We start from the raw sequence: 26,890 nt of genomic DNA on the forward strand, positions 1-26,890 counted from the left end.
GATTATTCCTGGCCTCTTTCCACTAGATATCAGAAGCATTACCATATGCCCTCCATTTGTGACAACCAAAGATGTCCCCAGTGTTATTAAACGGTGGAAGGTGACCTTGGTGGGTTGGAGCCAAGGGACCCTAGAGAGTCGTGCCACTCACGTGGAGAATTTACTGGGGGAGCGGAGGGAAGAGATGCAGAGTATGCCTCTGGAGATAAGAGTTGAGGAGAGAGGAGGAGAAAAGATGGGAAGAACCGGGCCTAGTGTGCAGAGAGAAAGAGATGGAGAGGGGTTTACCTTTAATAAGGGGACTTAGCGCATGCGCATAGAGACTACACAGCCCGCAGCGTATGCACTCAGAGTATGTCCTCCTTGGCTGACTAAGCATTTGCCTGAATACTGACAGCACATATGACTGCAGGACCCTGGGGCTGGCTAGGTGATGCTGGAAATGTTAACACCCAGACTCTGGCAGGTGTCTCCATGCATGGTAGATTTGAAATCTACTGCATTAGAATGCTGGACACCTGAGCATTCCTATGGTGATGGATTTTGTGTGCAACCTTCTCATCTCAAATGCAATTTTGTATAATGAATTCGGGTGTTTTTTGTTTTTGTTTTGTCACACAGGGTTCAAACTAAGGGCCTATGATTATTTCCAAAGTCAGACAATTTTTTTTTAAATCTAACCAGAACAGTTTAAAAAGATTAAAAAAAAAAAACAACTATGTGTATGCGTGTCTTTGTATGTGCTACATGTGTGTACGTGCCTTAGGAGGCCAAAAGAGAGGGTTGGACCACTAGAGTTAGAGTTACAGGTGGTGTGAGCTGCTCAGTGTAGGTTCTGGGAACAGAACTCCAGTTCTCTGTGAAAGCAGCAAGTACTGCTGATGAGCCTTTATCCAGCCCGCAGAACAGCTTATGTTTGTTTGTTTTTAATTTACTAAAACGAGTTTTGAATATTTACAATTTGTGATACTGCTAGGTTTGCCCACACTTGCCCACACCTGCCCACATCTGTCCACATCCCTGTGAGATAAGAATCACCTGGATCTGGAGGAAACCACACTGAGGGTGCATATTCTCAGCTGGGGTCTCGTCTGGTGCCTTATTACATCATCAGCGGGCGACTGTGTCTCAGCCTAAAAGCCGGACGTGCATCTCCACGTTCTCCCTCTGCCTCTCTCTCTGCCTCTCCCTCCCTCCCTCCCCTCCCCACCCCCATTCTAACTCTGGGAACCATGGCTCGGGACTCTTCTGCCGCAGACCAAACCAGTGCTGTATACCCTTTCACTTTCGCCATTGCGTGAATGCCCAGTGGACAGGCTCCTTCCCTCACAGAGCCTGATCTGGTCTTTGGGTCCTAGGCTCCCTACTTTGTTTCAGAACTGTACAGCCAGTAGCTGAGGCAGAACGGCTACATGGAATAATTCTGTGAGGGGTGGGTATTTTGATGCTAGTTCTTAGATGTATGCAAAGATTAAGTCAGTTGTTGTAAGGTAAAGGGCCAAATGTCTCGATTTCCTGTGATCATGCTGGCTTCTCATTTTGCAATATATTTATATTGTGTTTTTACCCTTTTTCTGTTCTGGTAAAGCCTTCATGGAAAAACTTAGTTCCCTTTGCCAGTTTACTGTGGTAATATTTTATTTGTACTTTAATAAATAAAGCTTGCCTGGAGATCAGAGGAATAGGAACAGCCATTATAAGTAAACAAGGAAGTCAGGCAATGGTAGCACATGCCTTTAATCCTGTCACTTGGCAGGCAGGAATCTGTCTGGATCTCTGTGAGTTCAAGGCCACACTGGAAACAGAGTCAGGTGTGGTGGCACACACCTTAAATTCCACCCCTAGTTAACCATGGAGGTCTGGAGGTCTATACAGACAGACAGGAAGTGACAGAGCTGGGCAGGAAGAGGAAGTGATGTAGCTGGACAGAGAGAGCAAATCAAATGGCAGAACAGCAAGGCATATAGGTGTGGGTAGACAGGAAGTAACTCACATTTGGAAGCTGCCGAGTTGGTGAGGTAAGGTTAGCTGTGGCTTTCCCTGTTTCCCTGATCTCTCCCAGGGGTTCACCCCTATATCTGGCTCCATGTTTTTTTATTTAATAGGACCATTTAGAAATTCATCTACAATTTACCACACCCCACAACTGCTTTTTGTCTTGTTATAATGTCTTTCTGTGGTAAGAACTCTCTCAAGTGCTGGTTCTTAATCTGGCTAATGACCATTTTTAGGGACCAGAGAAAGGAAAGGACAATGAATGTAGTGTACTATGCTTCCAGAGGAATGGGAATTCCACGTGTGATGGTGAGACAGTGGACTTGGATGGACTGTACAGAAGTGGAGGAAAAAGCCACTGGATGAGGTTCATGTTAGGTGTATAGCCTGTTCTTCATCTAACTCTTCCTACTTCTTTTCTCCCCTCCCTCCCTCCCTCCCTCCCTCCCTCCCTCCCTCCCTCCCTTCTAGTTTGGTCTGCTCCATTCCATGGCAAATTGCCATCAATGCGATGTCCTATTCACTACACATTTCAAAAATGATACATACACTGTTTACAGCTCTAAAGGTGGTAGAACCCAGGAGAATGGAGCCTAAAAACAAGGTGGACCAAAGTCTCGTACAATAGCTAACTTTATTCAGAGCGCCAGACAATTTATACTCTGAGAGCTAAGAAGAATCCCATGAGCAAAGTGTACAATCACAAGGACAAGCTGCACATGGCAAAAACATGTTTTTCCATAAAGGCGTATGAACAAGAACAATAGCCAGTGGTAGTGAATAATCTGAAGTGAACTCACTGCTCTCAGGTACACTGAGGAGGAGCATGATGCGCACAGTTCTCCTCACCTGACTCCGTTCTTTGACTGTGTTCCAACAATACACTGAACAAAGTATTGGTTGATGAATGAAGTTAGTGATTGACAGTCTCCCTAAGTTCATACATGCATGCAGCATGTGGGTAGCTGAAACTGTCTGTTACGTAGCATTTAGATATAAAGTGCTTCATGCTAATTTATTAAATGCGAGAGCAGGACCATTGTTTAGCTGGAAGAATAGGAAGGCTGTGGACCCAGAATGGGAACGGTGCTGGCCCACGCTGGGAGACAGCAGAGGACGGACACACAGAACTGACTCCCACACTGGTAAAGTAGGTTTCCTCTTTACATCTGGTGTGAACTCCTCAGCAGCTATAGCTTAACAAATAGCGATTTAGACTTGTGTAGTCACAACAGAAAGTCTTCTTGGGTTTCAAGGAAAATGAATTCATTCAATTACATGAAAAATTATTTACACATCTTACATTATTAACATTATGTTTCCAAATCAGAGAATTAATATTCTCTGCTTTGAAAAGCTACTGACACATATTTATCATACCAAAATTATCTGGAAAATCCTGTATTCCTGGGCCAAAAGTTAAGAAAGCTAAGTTGGCCTTACCTTAAACACAGTCCTAAGAAATTTAAATTTTTTTATTATGTCAGAAAGGAGAGAGAGAGAGAGAGAGAGAGAGAGAGAGAGAGAGAGAGAGAGAGAGAGAAGACTGTAAAAAAAAAAAAACCCCTATACTGTTCTATTTTCCATTTGCACAAACTCCCAGCATCATGGGTTAGCAGCTGCCCAGCTGCCCCTATTTCTCATGCCGTAAATTTCAGCAGTCACCCTTGGGTCTGTGAAAAGACACTGGTACCTGCACTCTTCTGTCTTCTGTTCTCCCCTTCCTCTGACCTTCCTTTTCCCAACCCCCCCCTTTACCCTATTAAGATTGCCAATTCAAATTCCATCCTGCTGCCACCTGCAAACCTCCTTGCAAGCCACAGAAGCAACCTTGCTTAGTCTTCCTACGGTAATGCAAATACTGACTGCAGTTATACACAAGGGATGCTTTACCTCGTTCAGGTCAAATGGCTTCTTCATTTCTTTCCATTACATGTTTGTGTTTTATTGATGCTAGGTTAAAATAGGAATTATTGTATGATGTTATAAGTGTACTTGTTTATTAGTTCATTCATTTTCCATTACTTTTTATTATAGTATAGACTATTTGTACAAAATAACAGGTTTCATTATGACATTTTCATACAGGCATATACAAAGGACTTTAATCACATTCAACACCTCTTTTACCTTTTCTGGTCTTCCTTCCTTCTCCCATGATTCCTTCCTCCCAAATAATAACCTTTTATGCCTTTTTTTAAATCTAGATTTTGCATATAATAGAAAACACATTTCTCTGTCTGAGTCCAGCTTATTTCACTAGTTACAATGCTATCTACTTCCATATGTTTTCCCAAAAATGACACAATTTTGTTCTTTATGAATAATACTCTATTGTGTATGCATCGTACATCTTCCTTTTTCATTCATTGTGCATTTGAGCTTGCTACGTATCGGTAGCCTTTTCTTATACAGTCTCTTTACTAGCTTTCTGAATGACTCCCTCTCCTTGTTTTTTTTCTTTTTTTCTGAAAGTCCTGACTTCAGCAAATCTATCATATTGACCCTCAGATTATACCGTCTTCACCATTAAGTATGTGGGCATTCTCACTTCATCATCTTCTGTCCCTACAGGAACAGTGTATTTTTTAGACATGCACTATGGCTGTCATTCTGGGAATATAGGGCTTCCTTTCACTGTTTTTTTTTTCTCCCTGCATCTGCTGTTTGCTGAATTCTGCATCTTCCTCTTTTCCTGATTGCCTATTTGATTTTCTGAGAGAGATCCACAAACCTACAAGTGATAAAATGCTAAGATTTGAATGCCTCAAAGTACTTTAGTATTTCCAACACATTTGATAGTCTGTCAGGGAAAGGAATTGCTCACAGGGTAATATTCATCTGGTTCTATCCAGCCTTGTCTAGATCAGAAGGAAATGATTTGTGTTCATGTCATTAACATCCCACAAAATGTCTCAGATGTCCACCATCAGGCAGTAGATTACCCTGTCAAACTAATGGTTCCTTTAAAACAGACACTCCAGAAGGTAGAGGTCCTCATGGGAGACTGGGACCAGTGTGGCAGGATGAGCAGACAGTTCCCTGGTGATTAGGAGTGCCTGTGATGAAAGGCCTTCCCTAGCCCACCTTTCCCTCTCTTATATTTCTGGTTTTCTTCATTTCTTGCCTTTCTTCCTCTTCCCCAGCATCAGTTTATGAGGCTTTTGTACTGGTGGGACCGGCTCAGCAAGCACCGCAGGCTATCTTCCCATCTATCTGTGCACTGGTGAGACCGGCCCTGCCAGTGTATCTTCACATCGGTTTGCTCAGCTAAAGCTTCATTCTTTTGATTTTATAGTCTTTGTTGATGCCTCTAAGTGGGTGACCCACATCCATTTGAGGAGAATGAGGGAAGAAAACAGGACCCAGGGTTCACTGAGGGAAGAGGGAGGGAACACAGGAAACCGACAATTCTTCAGACCCAATCCCACTGCAGTGGGCTCGACAGTCTTCCCTTTGACGTCTAAAAGCACCGCTCGGCTTGTCCGGCATTTATGGTTTCTATGAAGCAATCAGATGTTGCTCTGGCTAGTTCTTTTGTATTTGAGTTGCCTTTGTGTCCTGGAGGATCTTAAACCGATGTATTTATGCTTGGTGTACCTAGGAATAGGTGTTTTAAGATTCTTGAGTTGTCCAGTTGGGACGTACTTCAGTGTAAAGACTTGATGATTCCATGAGGTCTGTGCTAATGATAACGTCTTCATTGCTTTTGTCTCAGATGTACTTGCATTTGTTCAACAACAGACTTGACAGACCAGTCTTGCCAGGGTGGCCTCAAACTCATGATGCTCCTGCTTCAGTCTCCCTTGTACTGGGATTATAGGTACACACCACTATTCCAGCTTGTTTCTTAATTTTTAAAAAAGTATGATAAACCATACAAAGCATTAAATTGTCTTAATTCTTATTCTGTTCCCCGGTCTCTTTGTCTTTTTAACTTTTGTATTTTTGTATCGGTAACTATCAGTTTCTAATGATCCTCTGTCTTCTGTTTTCTTCTGCAGCACCTTGCCCTTGGGTTAGGGACAGCTCATCTCTTTGGGGATAATTATAATAGTTTTGTTTCTAGAACTGTTTGGTTTCTCTGATAATCTAGCTTGGCCCCAATGTTGATAGTTTTGTTTTTAAATTAGTGACCCCCTCAAACTATTATTTTTTTTTCTAGAAATGAAGATATTCTCTAAATTTTGAATATGAATTGAAGTAGGGAACGTTTCCTAGCTAGAGCATGTAGATGCAGGGTGGACTCGATGCTATGGCTGACTGTGTAGTTGTTTACGGTTGATTATTCTCCTCAGGAATCTACATTGTCATTGTGGACCACGTTGTAGCAATCTTTCCTTTCTATCTAATCTCCAGCTCTTTTTCTGCTGGCACCAGGGTTGACCTTTCCAGTCCTCCCTCTGTTCTTGGGTTTCTTTCAACTGTCTTCTTGAGGTCTTTGTCTGCTCACACGAGGCCATGCTTTTTCTAAGTCTGTGTGTAGCTCATTTCTCTTTACATAGTCCCAGGAGTCACCCATCATGCCCAAACCAATGGTCTCACTACCACCAAAATGGCTTCTGAATCTAAATATAAAGATGGCTCTGGTGTAGTACACTTTGACTAGATTTTACCACTCCCTACATTTTCTAGATCGTGTTCCTTCCTGATGTGAAGGGCATTGATAACATTTGTTTGCTCTGACATAGTTGGTTGGTGATAAACTCTCTGGTCCAGATAGTTATTGAACCATGTGTACTGGTCTGAAGAAGAAAGAAGCTGTGCTGGATGGCTTCTTTAAAGGAGGATGCTCTATTGTCACCCCATAGACCTTTTGTAAGAAGTTACACACCACCTTTATCTTTATTGGGTATTGTTTCATGGTATATAGTGGCAGCCAGACCTTTTATGCCCCCAAATTTACCCACATACATATATAAATTTATACATACATATGAATTAATGGGAACCTAATAACTCCAATGATCCTTGATTATGTTCTAAAAAGGGATAACATTTGGGTGTGTTCCAATGACATATTTCTGAGTTACCATTTCTTTCTTTTTGCTACCTTTAGAAGCTTAACAGTGCTTCAGAGAGATACCAGCCCATTCAATTCTTCCTAACTCCTTACAGGAACCCTGAATGCTACCTAGCATCATCTAATTTCTTCCCGTCTTCTTGCCTGCTAGAGTTCCCTCTACCTGATTCCTAGTTTATCCTTGAGGGGAGGGAGCTTTGAGAGGCAACTTCTTTTCCTTGTCTTGGTAATAGTGGAATCCGGAGGACAGATAGTCCAGGCCGATGAGGTCCCTGGAGTTGGTTCTTTTTGCTAAGCCTTGATCAAAGTAGTTCTTACACAGACAGTGACTCGGGCCAAAAAAAGAAAAAAGAGTCCCAAACTTCTCTAGAAGCATAGAAGCATCTTGGGCTCCTGGTTTTCTGGAGATGGTTGAAACTCAGACCAGAAATTTCTGTGACTTAGTGTGCTGCGAGGCCCACAAGTTCCTCCCAGGGAGAGCTGTGACCATTCTAGGTGTCCATTGTCTCTCCAGTGTGAAAGCTGAAGGCACAAAAACTCAGCTAATACTTTCTTGCAGAAGCCCCTGCAGCCAAGAACTACAGGTTCTAGTTCCGCTGTGAGAATCCTGTTCTTAAGCAGAAAATGTCAAAGAGCAGGAGAGCATGGAGCCACACCCCCTTGTGCCTCCTGTTCTCCGTATCTCTTTTGGAATCTAAGAGGCAGATAGTCCTGTTTTGCTTCATTTCTTTTCTGTTTTGTTGCCTGTTTTTCTGGGTGGTAGCTTCATTACAGGCTAAAGCTTTCAAAAGAACTAAAAGAGCTAAAGGCCATTGGGGATTACATAAAGTGTTTACTCTCCCTTTTCTTTTGCTTTGCTAGAATCTTCTTCAAAATGAATAAATTATGTACAAAATTACATTCATGAAATAGATGTTCAGTCTAACAAATAAAAATGTAACAGAACAAATTGAGAATCAGATTTCTTAACTAGTCAGGACACAAGTATTCACTCAATGGCTAACTGATGTCAGATGAATGATAACTAGAGAAGACAAGCCCAATTAGTAAAAAGGCATCCCTAAAGCGACCAATGACATCCTAGCAATGGCATCTGAAAGGGGCTCAGTCTTGCTTCTGGTCCAATTGGTCCCAAACCCATGCTAAGGAAGGGATGGAATAGGAGTATTCTGTCTTCCCAAGTACAAGTGAATCCCTTGCAATCTGAGGAAACAGAACACTGCACTCAGCAATATTGCTTACCTATGGGGAGCTTTAGAAAAGATGTTCTAGAGAAATTAACATAACTGGCACAGAGTGAAACTGTCACCTCAACACAACATTACATAGAATGCAGAAGATACAAAGCCATTTAAAGGACAATTGTCATCACACTGCAAAGATCAAGTGTGGAAATCAGAGCCATGGTGACCGGCATGGAAGCATAGAGAAGTGAGGCACACGGCTTTGGCATGGTCCTCCAAAACATTATCAGGGGAGAGGGAATAATTGCCGCCTGACAGCTAAACCAACCCTAGGCTAATCCTGAGCCTCTCGGCATTGACTCTCTTTGTCCTGATTTAGTTCCCTCCACTCATCTGTTTATTACCAGATTGCCTCCACAGTGCAGCCCGTGGGCATGGATCTGTCACATTTAGTCTTCTTTTTTTTTTTTAATCAGAGAGTTTTCCCCCATCATAAATGAATGAAATAGCACTTTGACCACTATATTATTTAGCTTCCTCTTTTGGTTTGTCTTTCTCTCAGAGAGGGAAGGGAGTGGTTATACAGTGCATGAGTGCGTGTTCCTCTGAGAACAGATATTGCAGATATAAAAGAAATCTGGTGTTTAGTTCAAGAGATTAGTGGGTGTGTGCTGCCCCACTCTGGGGAGGGAGGTGATAGATACGCTCAGGAAGCATTGGGTTTCAGAGCTCAGAAAGGCAAGGCCTGGTCAGGAGTGTGGGAAGCTCTCTTGCAAAGGACGTGACCCACTGGGCCTTGTTCCCTAGGGATAAACACGTGCATCTAATTGCTGTTGTTTGACCATTTGGGAGCAAGGATGAAACGCTCTGTTTATTCCATAAGGCACAGAGTCACTAGGTGTGGCACGTTCAACATGAGCATGAAGGTGTCTGGGACAGAAACGTGATACCAAAGTTTTCTCTCTTAACAGAATAAAACAATATGTTAAAAATATTAACTTAATTAAAATCCTGATGCAGGTGCATTTTTACTGGGCTTACTAATTAAGAAGGGGAAGAAGGGGGACAAATGGGTTGTTTCAACTCCAAACTCACCCCATCTTCTTATTCCTCTATACACCACACATGAGATTTTTGCCAAGATGAGAAAAATTTCCACCCTGTTTGGATTATACCAGAATGCTTTTGAAAGACACACTAAGGAAGAAACTGGACTGGTGGAAAACTATCATTCCCTATTTACAGACCGTCAGAGTCGTGCACCAAGAAGGCCTAATCTGAAGTAACGAAATGGGGACTTTCGAAATGGAATGGCAGGATTGCCCATGAGGGGATCCTCTCTGGAGACAGTCGCTGCGGTTTCCATGGCAACGGTAGATTCACCTGCACACCTCATCTCTCTGCTCCTTTTGTTCAGAGCAAACACCCATTAAGCAGCAGCCACCATTATTAGCAAGGCGGGGAGACATTTAAAAAGTGAGCTGGTTGCCACCATTCTGCTTGGAGACCTTTTGTTCTGTGATGGATCTGCATCTCCCCGGGGCTGATTGTTAATACTGTTGCAGGAAAGCACTTGAAAAAAATCTGTCTGAAACAGTTTTCATCCCACTTGGGTCACACTTTCCTAAAAAGGAGTTAAAAATCTTTAATTATCAAATCCAGTGACTGCCAAACCCCAATCTGCCTCAGAATCCCCTAAATCTACCAAATTCAGTTTCCCAGATCCTACCTCCACAGAGTCTGACTTAGTTGGCATCTCAGTCCATTTAGTGTTACTATCACTATCTACGTATTTGGTAATTTGTAATGAATAAGGTTTATTCAACTCATGGTACCAGCCACTGGGAGGGTCCATGGTCAACAGAGGACTTTCTCAATGTGGTGTTCTCTGCTTAATCCTGAGGCACTTTAGGGCAAGGCATGGCAGCATGGGTGTGAGGGAGCCAGAGAGCTCACTTTTACAAAGGGGTTCTTAAGATAGATAAACCTTTTATACATTGATAATGCAAATGCATTAGTTTGCAAGGGCAAAGTGTTTGTGGCCCAGCTACCTCCCAAAGGTCTCACTTCTGAAGTACCACTAACACACAATAGTAGAGATTATTCCCAATGTGAAAGAAATATTCAAATCATAGCAATAGATTTGAGATGGGCTTAGATATCCTTAGATGATTCAGGTACACATAGGGACAAGACCATACGCTTCTGAGAATCCCTATTTTACATATTGTGCTAACTAGTTTTATGTCAGTGCAAGACAAGCTAGAGTCATTTTGGATGAGGAAGCCTCAATTGATAAAATGCCCCCACCAGATTGGCCTGTGTACAATGTTAGTTTTATGCAGCACTGTCTACCCTACGAGAAAAAGTCACGAGGCACAACAAGACCCACTATAAGAGTTTATTAGAAGGGTCAGAAAAGAACGTGCTTAGGTCTATATGGAAGACCTGTGTGGAAAGAGGGGGGAGGGTACGTGGGATCCACCTTTTATGGATCCCCCCCCAACACATGTGCATATGGACTTACGTAGCTACGCCACACATGCGCATAGATTATGTGACCACACAGCACCCGCACAGAGTACGTAGGACGTAAGGCCCTGGAAATGACTAAGCATCTTGCCAGCCCATGCGGTCATGGGGCGTGGCTAGAGATCCTATCACACAATGGCTAATGGTTCAACTCTCTGAGTGGGGCCACCCCTGGGCTGATGGTCCTGGGTTCTATGAGAAAGCAGACAGAGCAAGCCGTGTGGAGCCAGCCAGTAAGCAGCTCTCTCCATGGCTTCTGCATCAGCTCCTGCCTCCAGGTTACTGTTCTGGCTTCTCTCAGTGATGGACTACAAGCTGTAGGATGAAATAAACTCTTTCCTTCCACAGTTGCTTTTGATCGTGGTGTTTTATCATGTTTAGAAACCCTGAGACACCTACTGTCCAAATATCTAGAGGAGGACAGTGTCCCCTTCATAGAAGGCTACAGATTAGAGGAATATGGTTGAATCTCAAGGAGTATCCTGCAGTGAACCTGCTTTGAAGCTTTAGGGAGGAAGCAACCTTGCCACGTGCCCTCAGCCTTCATCTGAGAGGAACTTCAGTGTGCCTGTACCTCAGAGCTGCTGGTGACACTTCAGCTTTTATTCAAATGCAGTTTCTTTTTGAAGGAGAATGAGTTGAACTGAACAAAAGTTCTATTTTTGGATAGGAGAAGTAAATGGTGTGCTGGTATTTACAACATAGAAACTTATTCCTAAGGGAGAGTATCCTCGACTACTTGATTTTCCTGTAGCAGGTGGTTCTAGAAAGAGCCCCACTCAGTGGGAACACCTGGTGACCACCCGGGCTGCTGAGCTGTGGGGGCTTTTCTCACCTTCACAAGATTAGAAGAAGGAAGGAGCCTGGTTCCCAAGACAGCAGCAGTTGTTGAAGGTGTTTTTTTTCTTTGTTGTTGTTGTTTTTCGAGACAGGGTTTCTCTGTGTAGTTTTGGTGCCTGTCCTGGATCTCGCTCTGTAGACCAGGCTGGCCTCGAACTCACAGAGATCTGCCTGGCTCTGCCTCCCAAGTGCTGGGATTAAAGGTGTGCGCCACCACTGCCTGACAGTTTTTGTTTTTTTAATATCTACCAACTTGTGAACTAGGACGTCATTGTCACTGACAGCTGCAGGGCCAGCTCTGTATACAGGGTACAGTTTGGTCCTGAATGCAGAGGTCCTGCGCTATTTGTAAATGAACACAGTGTTAGGAAAATAGCTGTGCAGGCATGGTAGCACACGCCTTTAATCCCAGCACTCAGGAGGCAGAGGCTGGTGGATCTCTGAGTTCAAGACCAGCCTGGTCTACAGAGTGAATTTCAGGACAACCAGGGATACACAGAGAAGCCTGTTCAAAAAAAAAAAAAATTCCTCTTCTCAGAAAAATAGCTGTGGAGGGAAGAAGTCCAATGTGGCGACCATAAAATTATTTCGTTGCTACTCCATAAACTAATTTTGCTACTGTTGTGAATCATAATGTAAATATTCAATATGCAGGATATCTGATATGTGACCCTGATGAAAGGTTCATTCGACCCACCAAAGGGTCATGACCCACAGGTTGAGAACCACTGATCTATAATGTAGGAGTGCTTCAGCACATTAGGCCCTTAGGGGGAGAGCTGGCACTTAGCATGGGCCCAGAGCAAGTGTGCTATTCAGATTGTAGAAAAAGGCTGTTGCATTTGTCTTTGCTCCTGCTCTGTTTGGAAGGCCAGGGAGACAGTGTTGTCACTATTTGTACTGGGACAGCTAGCTGGTTGGTTGCCATCTGTGTCCACAGCATGAATGTTGGAATTAGCAAATCTCTTAGCCAAGTGGGTGAAGGCACACCAGTGAGGCTGGACAGGGCACTAATTTCCTGTTCCTGTTGACCAGGACCCCTTTTCCTCTACAGCCAGTTTCCACCTGCTCCTAGTGGATCTTGTGCCGTTTCTCTTTATAACCTGCAATTCCCACTTGTCTCAAGCTTGACTAGTTTTATAAAATAGAATAGACTCTAGGACCCAATAGAGTCATTTTCTCCTGTGCATCGAATAAAGTGGGAGGGTTTGGGGTAAATAAGGAGAAATCTTGGTGTAGTTCACTCCTTCTCTCTTCATCTCTACTGCCCTTCCTCAGGCAGTCTCTAAGTGCCTGTGCCCAAAGAAAAGAAATAAGGAAGATCTGAAAGAGGAAAACAGCGGACAGGGACCTGGCTGTACAATGGACAATGTGGTTGGGAAGGAGCCACTATGGAAAGACCTCAGGTGAGTATGAGCCACCTCTCTGAGAAGGGGCTACAGGCTGAATGACATTCATAACATGGAGCCAAGCTTGAGTTGAAGTGAGGAGTCAGAAAACTTCAACAGGCTAGATTACGGTGGCACGGGGTCAGAGCAGAAGGCTCAAGGAGTGCATGTTTACAGGGGAGGTCCTGGGCGGCCGGCAGACCAGGACATCCAGAGTGTAAGGCAAATTTTCAGTTCACTCTCCCATACACCAAGAGTTCTGGAACATCGAGAGCTGTCAGGCTGTTCTGAGTATTTGGCCTACATCAAACCATAGTTGGTGGAGCTTATGTTCTAGCAGGAGAGAGAGAAAACAAGCCATAAAGCAGGCACAGGTAGAATATGTTCAGGTCAAAAGGTGCTAGTGTTATAGAAAAAGGCTGAAGTAGAGCAGGATAAGGGGGATGGGGGTGGCAAGGGCAGGCCTCCCTCTCTCTCTCTCTGTGTGTGTGTGTGTGTGTGAATACAACCAGTTAAGTCCATTTAGTATTGCTTGTATGTGTGTGTTTAGGGCTGACCACTTGGGTCAGCCTATCAGGGGACTCATTCCTGGGAAAGACTGATTCTCCCTCTCCCAATGGCTGTTAATTGCCTGTAGCTCTTCATTTAGGGGTGGGGTCTTGTGACATCTCCCCATCTGCGATGGCAGGTCAACTGGTGTTGTCATTGTTCATGTCTTGTTTCAGAGGCAGAGGGTAGGAGAGCATTGTCATGCTGGGACAGAGGACAAGTAGCTGCCAACGGCAACTACCTGAGTGGATGAAAGGGAACACAGACAGGGTGAGGCCTCCTCTGAGGTGCCATCTAAAGACCCAGCTGCCTTTGTGCCTACCTCTGTGAGGCATAAAGAGCCCTGCAAAGTTCCACAAGGGCCTGGACCAGCACAGACCCCTTGCCAACCATCCTTATTAAGGAGCACATTTCCCCCTGGCCACAGGAAGGAGGTGCTTCTTTCCATTGCCCCTGGGTGCAGCAAGGTGCCATGTTCCCAGGACACTGCACCAGGCCAGGTTTCTAGGGAGTGGTGTGATTTATAGGGAAGCAGGGATGGCAGTTCAGCATGAGGAAGCAGGTTGGGCTCCCATAGCCTGTAAAGTTAGCATTTAGTTGTTGCTGGGCAGGACTCTGAGGAGAGAGGAAGAAAAGCATGAGTAGGGAGTTGCCATCATTAGACCACAGAAAAGAAGGAAGAAAGCTGTGTGCTCTGGGGGGAAGAAAACCAAAGCCAGGCCTAGTGCTCATCTAACAGCACTCACGCTTCTGCAAAGGGGACACACTTGTAGAGTCCTTACCCCGAACATCAAATACTTTACCTTTCCCCCATTTGTGGCGTCATTTGACCTTACAACCTTGCAAGGTAAGAGGAGTTGGTATTATTAAGAACCATTTTATAAAGAGGAAAACTGGGGTCCAAGAAAGTCAGTTATCTGTGTCTGGACTTTGAGCCAAAGAAGTGAGAGTTGAATTGTGGGTGATGACTTAGGGGTCCTTTGGGGTTTACTCACATTTCATTTTTGCTTCTGTCTGGTGCTTTGGAGTTGACATGAGGCTCCTGGACTGGCATCCCTTTACTGAGCGCCCAGGCAAATTCACTGTGCAAGCCTGGGTTCTGCTTCTGCTCTGTTCCTTTGTTTATATTTAATCATGCTGACAGGATTTACTTTAGTCCAAGTTCAGGCTCTTAGCCCTTTCTTCTCTCTCTGTGTCTTTCCTGTGTGTGCAGACTCAGTGGAAAGGCTTTGTCCTTTCCGTTTGCATCCACAGCTCCCTCCTTGCAACCTCCACAGCCACGGAAGTTGAAAACTCCCGCTTCCCTTGAGGAGTTCTCTGAGATTTGGGGTTCTTTTCACCTTTTAAGTTGCATATTTGCTTGAGTCCCCCTTTCTCTGTTTCCAGTTTTTCCAGGGTTCACTGCTAGTCTGACTGGAGACTCCCCATGCTTATGTTGTCTGAAGGTTTCCTGCTGCTGAAAACTGTTCTCATTTAATTATTCCAGCCAGAAGTTATGATAGCCGATTTTTCCTTTGTTTGTTTTATTTTTTTCCTGCATAAAAAAGAAAACCAGGGGCCAGTATTTATAATGTTCAGACTCCTTTGGGGTAAAAGCTAGTTGGGGCTCAACACAACACTCACCTTTCATGGCACTACCATGTTTTCAGGGAGACTTCTGGCAAGTGATTGTCTTAACAGTCATCCATTTTATAGAGGAAGAAATGCAAGATTATGGATGCCACATTTGTCCTTGAGCTGTGATCCTGAATTTTTTCATTAAAAAATCTCCATTGTGTTATAGTTTATGATAAAAGTTCAAATTAGAGCTGAAATTGATACTGGCTCCTATATCTATATATATCCAGTCTATATCTTAATGAATTCACTTTGGTCAAAGAGCTAGTGAGTCTTTGGATCTGAGGCTCACAAGTTAAGCCTTGTCTGTGTTTCAGGGGTAGTCAGGTGTTGATGGATGGACATACCCTACTTAAGTTCCTCAACCAGGAGCCCCCAACTGGATCAGGCCCTCTGGATAAGTGAGACAGTTGATTAGCTTGAACTGTTTGGGAGGCACCCAGGCAGTGGGACCGGGACCTGTCCTTAGTGCATGAGCTGGCTGTTTGGAACCTGGGGCCTATGCAGGGACACTTTGCTCAGCCTGGGAGGAGGGGACTGGACCTGCCTCAACCGAATCTACCAGGTTGAGCTGAATCCCCAGGGGAGTCCTTGCCCTGGAGGAGATGGGAATGGGGGGTGGGCTGGAGAGAGGGTAGGGGGGCGGGAGGAGGGAGGACAGGGGAATCTGTGGCTGATATATAAAATTAAATTAAATTATAAAATTAAAAAAATACAATAAAAAAGTGTGCACCACCAAAAAAAAAAAAAGATTTACTTTTATTTGTATTTGTGTGTATGTGTGCCATGTGAGTGTGTTACCCAAGGAGGCCAGAAGAGGGCGTTGGATCCTCTGGAACTGAAGTTATAGGTGGTTGTGAGCCTCTGGACCTGGGTATGGGGAACTGAACTAAGTCCTTTGGGGAGAGCAGCAAGTACTCAACAAGCACTTAGCCATATCTCCAGGCCCCTAAATTATATATCTCCAGGCCCCTAAATTATATATTTTGAAAGATAATCAGACTCCTGTCAAATTGTATAGTTCTAAGAGATATCAGATTTCTGCGTCTTCAATTTCATGCCTTACATCTTGGCTTAAATTTACTCTCAGTGGGCAAACCTACTTTTGTTTCTTGTGTCTCACTGTCATTTCCATGAGTCACTGACAAGGCCAAAGGAAGACTGTACATTCTCAATGAAGCTTGATTTTTCCTTCTTCTTTGTTCCAGTTATCCTCCTGTCTGGGGACTCTCCTGCATCTAGTGAGCAGGCGGATGCCACCCCTCACTTTCTGGCTTATGTTAAACAGTGTTCTCCCCTGTTTCTGTGAGAGGTCAGAGAAACTGTTGTTCCTGTAACTGAATGAAGGTGGTTTTCTTGAGGGAGGAGATTCCTAATCAGACAGAGGGAACCTAGTACAGTGGTGGCTTTCTTCCCTCAGTAAACATCTCTGGGGGCTGAAGAGATGGCTCAGTGGTTTAGAGAAGTGACTGCTCTCGGAGAGGAGCCTGTGTTAGATTCCCAGCAGCCACGTGGCAGCTCACAACCACTAGTAACTCCAGTTGTAGGGCACCTAACACCCACTTTTGACCTCCATGGGCTCCTGTATGTGATACACAAACATACCCTCAGGCACATACATATAAAAATAAACTAAAATTTAAAAACATCTCCCCAACCCTACCTGAAATATTCTGCTTCTCTTATGTTGCCTATGAACCTATTGACTTCAGAGTCTACCTAGAGACATGTAAAAGTAATTTAAAATTACTTTAAAAATCAATTCAGCAACCATCTGTTGAGTACCCTCTAGGCCAGATCCTACAGTGTGTGCACATTGGGATGGTCAGGTCGGAAAAATCTCTGATTATGTAGAAGTCACACAAGTGAGTCAAATGCTAAACAGTGTGGGAAATCCCATGACAGAACATTAGACAAAGATGAAAGGAATTCTAGATATAGGTGGACAGCCTGGTCTTCTGGAGTAGCTGCATCGCATCCCGACACAATGGCTAATGGCAGGTCTCCTTTCTAGGCAGATCTGTTGTCAGGATTTCTCCCTTTGTCTCTTCAGCCTGTGGTAGCAATGGCTTCCATCACTGCTGGCCTGTGAGAGCTGCGTCCTCCCTCGCTTTTTTTCTTACTGAATGCTTCCCATGCTTTTGGATGTAGTTTTTCATTTACACTATCTTGGTTGTATTTTACTGCCCTTATTGGTACAAGCACCAAATGTGGGGGGGCATTGTACATTTGGAGACTGAATGTAGTTTCATAGGCCCCAGCTAATGTAATGTGTAAGGTAGAAGGACAGCAGATGTATGGGCAGAGATTGGGCCAATAGATGCCAGTTCCTGAATGTTGGAGATTTAGGGGTTTTATTTTGAAAGGCTTGATTAGCTACTGAAGAAATTTAAATAGGACAGAGATAAAACTAGATATCTATTTTATAAAAAGAGAGTACTTTTGTATTTCTATTGAATTGACAAGGTGACAAGGTGACATGGGAGGGACTGAGACAGATTAGTTATGAGGTACACAGTGTCATAAGCTACTTGGGGCTGAATCAATTAATTGTGCACTTTAGGATTCCTACCTCTGTGAGCCACCGTGTGCTTTTGAACACGCACACACACACGCATGCACACACACACACACACACACACACACACACACACACACACACAGACCAAATTATTGAGAGCTATTTTCTGTTTACAATCAAAGAACTCTGATCACATAAGACATTAATCAGGCTCATAAAATGGGTGCATTCTTCAGATAGTTGGGAATGAGGACAACTGGCCAAACTGGGTATCTGAAAGAGTGCATGTTGCTAAAGGAAAGAGACGAGTGAAGGACTCTTGGTGTTCCTTAGAAACATTATGGAGATGGTGTTCCATTCACTCACTTGAAGGATATTGGAGGAAGACCACATTTCCCACTCCCTCTGCAGGGGACTGATGAGTAACTCAGTTTTGACAAGCTGAGTTGGAAGTGCTTTTGAGAATGCCCAATAGTCACTCAGTTATCAACTCTGGAATTTATAGAGAAGCTGTGCTAGTGATACTCATTTAGACAGCATCAGCTTATCAGTAGCAGTTAGAGCTGTGGGAGTAGAAGCAGCCACTCAGGAAAACAATGTAATGGAAAGACAGAGGTGGAAGAATTGAGAGAAGGAGAGGCCATGAATAGGTGAGGAACTGGATAAAGGAAGCAGGTAAGAGGCAAAGGTCTGAGTTGATTGAAAAGAACAGCAAAGGAATACAACCTAGTTGTGGGGAGCAGGTGGGATCCAGCTGGAGGGAGCAGTCAGATTGGATGATATCTGTATTGGCATCTGGAGGAACAGGATGAGGGGGTGAGTGAATACTGGAGTCTAAGATTTCAGAAGTAGAGTAGTTCAGGGAAGTAATTAGTTCAGCTCTGCTTGTGGTCGGGGAGGTCAAAGTACTATGACAAAGGTGGATAATGCACAGAGATTAAAGTCATGAGGGGGGAAGACATAATGATTCAAGTGGCTGAGTTTACAGTGGACGTGAAGTAAGGTCAGAGGTGAGAATGACATGAGGGACTAACAGGAGGACTAGTTAATGACTTGGAAGTAGAAACAGGAGAATTCTGCCTTACGCCACCAGTCCTTCAAAACACAGAACAGCTCTGTCCTAGAAGACTTCAGAAAAGCTGTATGCTTGGAAGAACGAAGTCTCCTGTTGTGCAGGGAGAACAGAACTATGGTGGTTTCAATAGGAATGGCCCCCGTAGACTCATGTGTCTAAATGCTTGGCCCATAGGGAGTGGCACTATTGGGAGGTGTGGCCTTGTTGGAGTAGGTGTGGCCTTGCTGGAGGAAGTGTGTCACTGTGGGGGTGGGCTTTGAGGTCTTAGAAACTCAAGTCAGTTCACTTCCTGTTGCCTGTAGATCAAGACATAGAATTCTCAGCTCCTTCTCCAGCACCATGCCTGCCTGCACACCACTATGTCCCACCATGATGATAATGGACTGAATCTCTGAACCTGTAAGCCAGCCCCAGTTAAATGTCTTTATAAGAGTGGCTGTGGTCATGATGTCTCTTAACAGCAATAGAAATCCTAACTAAGACAAGAGTGCAGGGGGATTCTGTGACCACTATTGCCAGCAGAGTAACCATCTGAGGGAGGCAAGAAGGCAGTTTGGTTTGGCTCAGCAGTACTCAGTAGCCACTGTTGGCTCAAACTTCTGGAGTCTGACCCAAGGCAGTTTATTTTAGGCATATTTAAGCACAGCACAATTTGATAAAAACTTTCCTGGTGATATTTAACTCAATCCCATGTGTACAATAAAGCATAAAGTAAGTTAAATAAAGATCAGATGTGACTACATCAAAACTCTTTGTGAAGTTCATGTGACACCTCCATAGAGATGGGTTTATAGACTGACTACATGTGACATCTCCATAGAGATGGGTTCTATAGACTGACTACATATAACACCTCCATAGGGATGGGTTTATAGACTGACTACATGTGACACCTCCATAGAGATGGGTTTATAGATTGACTACATATAACACCTCCATTGGATGGGTTCTATAGAATGACTACATGTGACACCTCCATAGGGATGGGTTCTATAGACTGACTACATGTGACACCTCCATAGAGATGGGTTTATAGACTGACTACATATAACACCTCCATAGAGATGGGTTCTATAGACTGACTACATGTGACACCTCCATAGGGATGGGTTCTATAGACTGACTACATGTGACACCTCCATAGAGATGGGTTTATAGACTGACTACATGTGACACCTCCATAGGGATGGGTTTATAGACTGACTACATGTTACATCTCCATAGAGATGGGTTCTATAGACTGACTACATGTGACACCTCCATAGAGATGGGTTTATAGACTGACTACATGTGACATCTCCATAGAGATGGGTTCTATAGACTGACTACATGTGACACCTCCATAGGGATGAGTTCTATAGACTGACTACATGTGACATCTCCATAGAGATGGGTTTATAGACTGACTACATGTGACATCTCCATAGAGATGGGTTCTATAGACTGACTACATGTGACATCTCCATAGAGATGGGTTCTATAGACTGACTACATGTGACATCTCCATAGAGATGGGTTCTATAGACTGACTACATGTGACATCTCCATAGAGATGGGTTTATAGACTGACTACATGTGACACCTCCATAGAGATGGGTTTATAGACTGACTACATATAACACCTCCATAGGGATGGGTTCTATAGACTGACTACATGTGACATCTCCATAGAGATGGGTTTATAGACTGACTACATGTGACACCTCCATAGAGATGGGTTTATAGACTGACTACATGTGACACCTCCATAGAGATGGGTTTATAGACTGACTACATGTGACACCTCCATAGAGATGGGTTTATAGACTGACTACATGTGACACCTCCATAGAGATGGGTTTATAGACTGACTACATATAACACCTCCATAGAGATGGGTTTATAGACTGACTACATATAATACCTCCATAGGGATGGGTTTATAGACTGACTCCATGTGACATCTCCATAGGGATGGGTTCTATAGACTGACTACATGTGACACCTCCATAGAGATGGGTTTATAGACTGACTACATGTGACACCTCCATAGAGATGGGTTTATAGACTGACTACATGTGACACCTCCATAGAGATGGGTTTATAGACTGACTACATGTGACACCTCCATAGAGATGGGTTTATAGACTGACTACATATAACACCTCCATAGAGATGGGTTTATAGACTGACTACATATAATACCTCCATAGGGATGGGTTTATAGACTGACTCCATGTGACATCTCCATAGGGATGGGTTCTATAGACTGACTACATGTGACACCTCCATAGAGATGGGTTTATAGACTGACTACATGTGACACCTCCATAGAGATGGGTTTATAGACTGACTACATGTGACACCTCCATAGAAATGGATTCTATAGACTGACTGAGAAAAACAAGCTCATGTTAAAGGTCTTGGGGAGGATCCAGTGTGGTCTGGCCACACTGATAGCACAAAGGTCACCAGGCTATTAACTACATCTGCTCTCAGCCTTCTGGATGGATAACAGTTTATCCCTTGATTTGAAGAGACAACCCTGTGTGTTTAACATTCCAGGTTCCTCTAGTGCTAACTGTGACTACAAAGACCTCTGTGCCTCCAACAATGGAGGGTAGGGACTTTCTTTGAAATGATTTCACATATTGTTTGCTTTCTCTAAGAATTCAATGGCAGTAAGATTTAGGAAGGAGAAGAACAGGCTGTGGAAGGGTATAGATGAAGGATCTACAAGGTGGTCAGTGTTCTAGGCTGACAGAGGTATTCCTGGAACTTTGATAGGAGTTGGGATTTTGCTAGTCCTCATGATTGCCTCTTACCATAATGGTGGCTGATGTTATTGTATGTCCTTCCTTCCACAGGGCAAAACTAAAGTCAATTGGGTCATAGAAAACTCTGAGATATTTGTCCCTAAAAGCTAATTTTTCACTCTAATCCAAGGAAACAACTCTCTCTAATAGGAATATCTTCTGAGAATGTTGGAGAAGATATTAATTTAATACCATAAGCATTTGTGTGTGTGTGTGTGTGTGTGTGTGTGTGTGTGTGTGTGTGTGTGTGTGTATGTGTGTGCTGGTGTGCTGTTCTATGTGGTGCATGTGGAGGCCAGAGGTTAACCTCTATCACTCTCCATATTGTTTTTCAAGACAGGATTTCTCTGTGTAGTCCTGGCTGTCCTGGAACTCACTCAGTAGCAGGCTGACCTTGAACACAGAGAGATCCTCCTGCCTCTGCTCCCCAGTACTGGCATCAAAGGCGTGTGTTACCACTGTCTGGAGCACCACCAGGAGCCACCTTACTTTTTGAGACAGGCTCTCACTGAGCCCGAAGTCAACTGTTTCAGCTAGATTGATTGGCCACCAGTCCCCCAGGACCCATCTGTCTCTGCCTCCCACCATGGTGGGATTGCAGGCCTGTGCTACCACACCTTGTGTTTCTTCATGTCCTGAACTCAGTTTTCATGCTTTCAGAGCAAACACTTTACCCACTGAGCCATCCCCAGCCCATTCCATAAAACAATAATTATGTCTTATTATTACTTACTATTTGGCCTTCAGTATAATCTAGGGCTGGGGTCAGATACAAATGTACTTCTGTAAAAATGGTTTTCTGAAGAGATTTGGTCAATTGTTAACCAAAAAATAACACAAACGAATGAATTAGTTCTGTAGAGTTGCATATTGGCATTGTGAATATAGGAAGTATTTAGTCTAAGCTAGAACATCAGCGAAAAACTTTCTTGCTGCAGGATTGGGAAGGCCTTCAAACAGGTGTCAGAACTGTCAGGCTAGGGACACTTTCGGGCTGTGTACAAAAGCTGGCTCACAGTAAGTTTGGCATTTGTAGCAGGAATCTTAGAAGGTCTTATTAATAAAATCAAACCTGGGGCCAGGTATTGGGGTGAATGCTGGAAGATCAGAGAGACAGAACAAGCCACAGCCACCTCACCTTGCCAGTTCCTCAGCTGGTCCTGTTTCCTCAGACTGGAAGCTTCTGTGTTCTCATCCAGAATGAATCTCAGCTGACCTGCTGCTAGAAGCCTGAAAGCTTAACCAGCCAAATGCTTCTAGCTCCTGGTCCTCATGCCTTATATACCTTTCTGCCTTCTACCATCACTCCCTGGGATTAAAGGCGTGAGTCACCATGCTTGGCTGTATCCTGGAACACATGGATTTCTGTCTCTGGAATGCTAGGATTAAAGGCGTGTGCTACCACTGCCTATCCTCTATGTTTAATATTGTGGCTGTCCTGTTCTCTGACCCCAGGTAAGTTTATTAGTGTACACAATATTTCGGGGAACACAGTACCACCACAGGCATCACCTTCACTTTTTGCCATCCAGAGCCACTCTTACATCACCAGGTAAGGAGGAAAAGCCAAATTCTCTCCCTAATGGGAAGAGGTTGCTTTCCAGAGAAAGAGCTGAGGGTTCCAGAGTGGATGCCTATACTCTGGAGCCGCATCTAGTTTGTTCACTCTGCCCCCTGGGGGTTGGTTTCTGCAAATGCACTGAAGCACACAGGGACGGCAGGTTGGCAAACGAAGCCAGCACTGCCCTTAAAGAGAACTTTCACTGAACTGACAAAGCAGAGAGGAAAGATGTCACTAAAAAGGCACCTAAAAAAAGGAGAACTCATTAAAATAATAAATTCAAACAAAGCACTTTGTAATTTACTGGTAATCATCATGTCCCAGACAAGTATGTATTATTGACAAAACCATATATATGTTTGTCGATTTTATTCATAAAACAAAGATTTGTGGGTGAATAGCAGCACTTAAGAATGCTAAGGACTTACCAAGCATTGACTGTGTGCCAGGTACAAACGTATTGCCATAGGTCCATGTAACATGGGGTGAAGACTCAAGCCATAAGCTCTGGACACATTTGTATTGACAATAGATAGAATTAGTAGAAGTAAAAAATATTAGCTTGTCATTTTACTTTAAAAAGGCAAAATAAGTGAGCATGTAAAGGTTTAAAATACAAGACCAGGCTGGAGGGAATCCTGGTCCAGGAGGATGTGTCCTTGAGAAGGTAACTCCTTCGGTTTGTACAAGCTGAAGTTGAATTGCTTCAGATGCTATGTCCTCACAAGGAATTGAATGGTTTCGAGTCGAAATAACTGAATTCATTCCCATTAGACTCAAGCACAGATCATGAGAAAGAGGGTCCTTAATTGACAGCATCTTTAAAAAACCCTCAGAGAAAATTTCCCTTTTTAGCTCAGCTATTTAGCCATGGTTGACAGGACAAACCTGGCTACCCATAGAACTACCCCTGAGCTAGGCTGCTTGGTGCACGGGGTCTCATTGTGGGGAAGAGAGGGTAGAAAAAATTCCAGTATGAATACAGACATGACAAGCAGAGTCCTGTGGTGGCTGCTAGGGAATTTTCCATTTAGTTTGACCCCAAAATTAAATAATGGAAATCAAACAGAATTTAATCAAAACTGCAAAGCCTTCCAGAACATTCTTTGAACCTTTAAAAAGTGTATATCTATTGTGTTAGGCATTGGTGCTAAGATGCATGACCAACTCTGATGAAATCAATACTGTATTGAAGGAATGAAATAAAGGACTGTAAACATTAATGGACATTCTGACTGAAACAAGGAGAGAGAGAAGAGTGGAATGTTGAGCAGACTAGCATGACAAAATGGAGCTTGCACTGGGAAAGACTGGAGTGGTTCAAGATCTAGTAACAAGGCTCCTTGAAGTTAGGAGAAAAGAAAGATTTGGTTAGAGGGAAGCATGTACCTACCTGCCGTGACCGGAGCACAGTGCGACCATTCACTCAAGGCTTTCTATAGGCTGGCTCTCCTCTAGACTCAGAAGAAACTTCTGCTCACAGGGCTCACACATTCCAGGCACTGTCAGTACCAGGACATTGGTTCCTGCTGTTTACAGTGCTTCATGTGGAAGCTGGTGGGCGGATGAAGCACAGGTAGGCTGGAGTTGGGGAGAGGGGAACTATTGATTCAGGGTGGCTGGGGAAGCCTCTAGTGTGAACTTTTCCAAATAGGGAATGGAGGAGAGGTGGGGAGGTCATAAAGAGAGTTTGGGTCATCAGTTTCTGGCTCCCTTTTTAAAAGTTTCCTCTTTATTTTAGCTTTGCATTGTTCTTCCTGTCAGGGGGCACCCCCACCCCTGAAAACAAGATTTGAATACTGGAGCATTATCAGGTTTGGATGTTTTTCACTGAATCAGGAAACTGGAAGAAATGATCCTGACAGAGGTTGACCGCACATGTGATGGCTTTAATATTTGCATTTTATTCAAATTCTTAGGAGTTACAGGGACTACTAAACAGGGAAGGCAAGCTTTGGGAAGTAAATCATCAACTAACTACAGAAGCTAATGGATGCTACTCATGCTGCCTTGTATCCAAGTTATTTGTGTCCTTCATCTCACCAGTGTCTCAGGCCCTTTGGGTGCCACATCTGACTCACCATCCTGACCGCCACAGCACTTCCGATGTTATTCAGTGATCCCTGTGCCAGAATGGAATTTCCTCACTCTCTTAGGGGAAGTAGGATCCTATCAGTCCAGAAATATGAAAGAGGCATAGAACAGGCTAGAGAAAGGCCTCTTAATGTGACAAGCTTTCAATGGGTTAAAATAATGCACAATTACCCCATTATCTATTATTGACTCTTTCTAAATGGAGAGATAGCTCAGCCCAAACTTTCTAGAGGAGCTTTCTGAGGCTCTAATATTAAAGTGTAACCTAGGGGCAGACCAGCATCTAAATACGCTGGATGGAAGACAGGAAGAGGGGTAGAATTCCCTTATGGTTTGAATCTGAAGTATCTCCCCCAGGCCCAGGTTTTGAAGGCTCAGCCCTGAGCTTCTGGCTTGTTTTGAAGCTGTGGAGCTTTTAGAAGGCAGGACCTGGCTGGTGGAAGGAGCTCTTTAGGGGCTAGCTTCTGAAGTTTATATTGCTTTCTGGTATAGCCGTCACATGAGGCCATGGCCCTATGCTCCTGTCACCTTGTATTGTACTGTCCTGTTGTCATGGCCTCTCTGTGATGAATGGAAACTCTTCAAAAAACCTGAGTCTAAAATGATTACATCTTCACTTAAACTGTCTGTCATGTATTTGGTCACAGTGATACAAAAGTTACCAACACAAATCCCAACTAAAAAGTGACATACAATCCTTCTTATTTGTTTGTTTTCAGCTTTTGAAATCGTATTTTTAAGACAAGCCCTCATGTAGCTCAGGAAAGCCACCAACTCACTATATAGATGAAGATGGCATTGAACTTCTGATCTTCCTGACTTTACCAAGTTCTGGGGTTATAGCAGGCACCACCATGCCCAGCTGGTTTTTGGCTTTTTGCAATAGGGTCTCACTATGCAGCCCAAGCTCGCCTCAAACTCATAACCCTACAGTCTTCACCCATTGGGATTACAAGCATAGACAATCAGGCATAGCTCCTTGTACAGTCTTCCATTCTTCTTTTCTTCTATGGATCCCTACATCTACCCTTGCAGTCCCTTCCCTCCATACTGCAGTCATTTACTTCAGATCTTCAGAAGGCTCTGGTATTTTTAAATCTGCTAGTAATAAAGTACCTGAGGAGTCAGACAAAGAGAAGTTAGTAACTTTAACGTAAGGCATGGAGAGGAGAAGAGGAGCTTCAGGGTCTGAAACTATTGTAAAGTAGAAATTAGTGTATCATTTGTATGTATGTATGTTGAATGTGTGTGCATGCCTGCATGAAGGTGTATGTGCATGTGTGTGCATGTGTGTGTGTAGGTCAGAGGATGACATTGGTACTCACCAATTTCACTAAACTAGCTGGCCATCAAGCCCCAAGAGTCTTCCTGTCTCTATTTCCCAGCACTGGGACCACAGACACCCACTGCCTGGCTTTTTATGTGCGTAAACTCCACAAACTCAGTGTCTGAACTCAGATTTTCATGCTGGTAGGCAAGCGCTTCACTACCTAAGGCCTCTCCCCAGCCCTGTATCATATCAGGGTGAAACCAACACTTTACTATTGATTAATACTTTCTTTTGGAAAATTATCTTATTTATTATATGACATCTTATTAAATTAATAGGATCAGGTAATTTCATTTTAGAAATAATGGCAAAAATAAAAGCAGGGGGAGAGTAACTCATATTGTCACAATATCATTCTTGCCTTAAATTAAAATGTGAGACTTCTA

At 43.6% G+C, this 26,890-nt stretch overlaps 1 long non-coding RNA gene across 1 annotated transcript in view; it reads left to right on the forward strand.

The window, feature by feature from the left end:
* The window catches only part of LOC128110648 (uncharacterized), a 104,812-nt gene that overhangs the window by 58,482 nt on the left and 19,440 nt on the right, over positions 1 to 26,890 (forward strand). The window contains exon 3 of the long non-coding RNA XR_008218264.1: positions 12,853 to 12,980. This is a non-coding gene — a long non-coding RNA (uncharacterized LOC128110648). The remainder of the gene's footprint in view (positions 1 to 12,852; positions 12,981 to 26,890) is intronic.

This window comes from Peromyscus californicus, unplaced genomic scaffold (genome assembly GCF_007827085.1).
Source record: "Peromyscus californicus insignis strain IS unplaced genomic scaffold, ASM782708v3 Scaffold_15__1_contigs__length_86483966, whole genome shotgun sequence".
Taxonomy (NCBI): domain Eukaryota; kingdom Metazoa; phylum Chordata; class Mammalia; order Rodentia; family Cricetidae; genus Peromyscus; species Peromyscus californicus.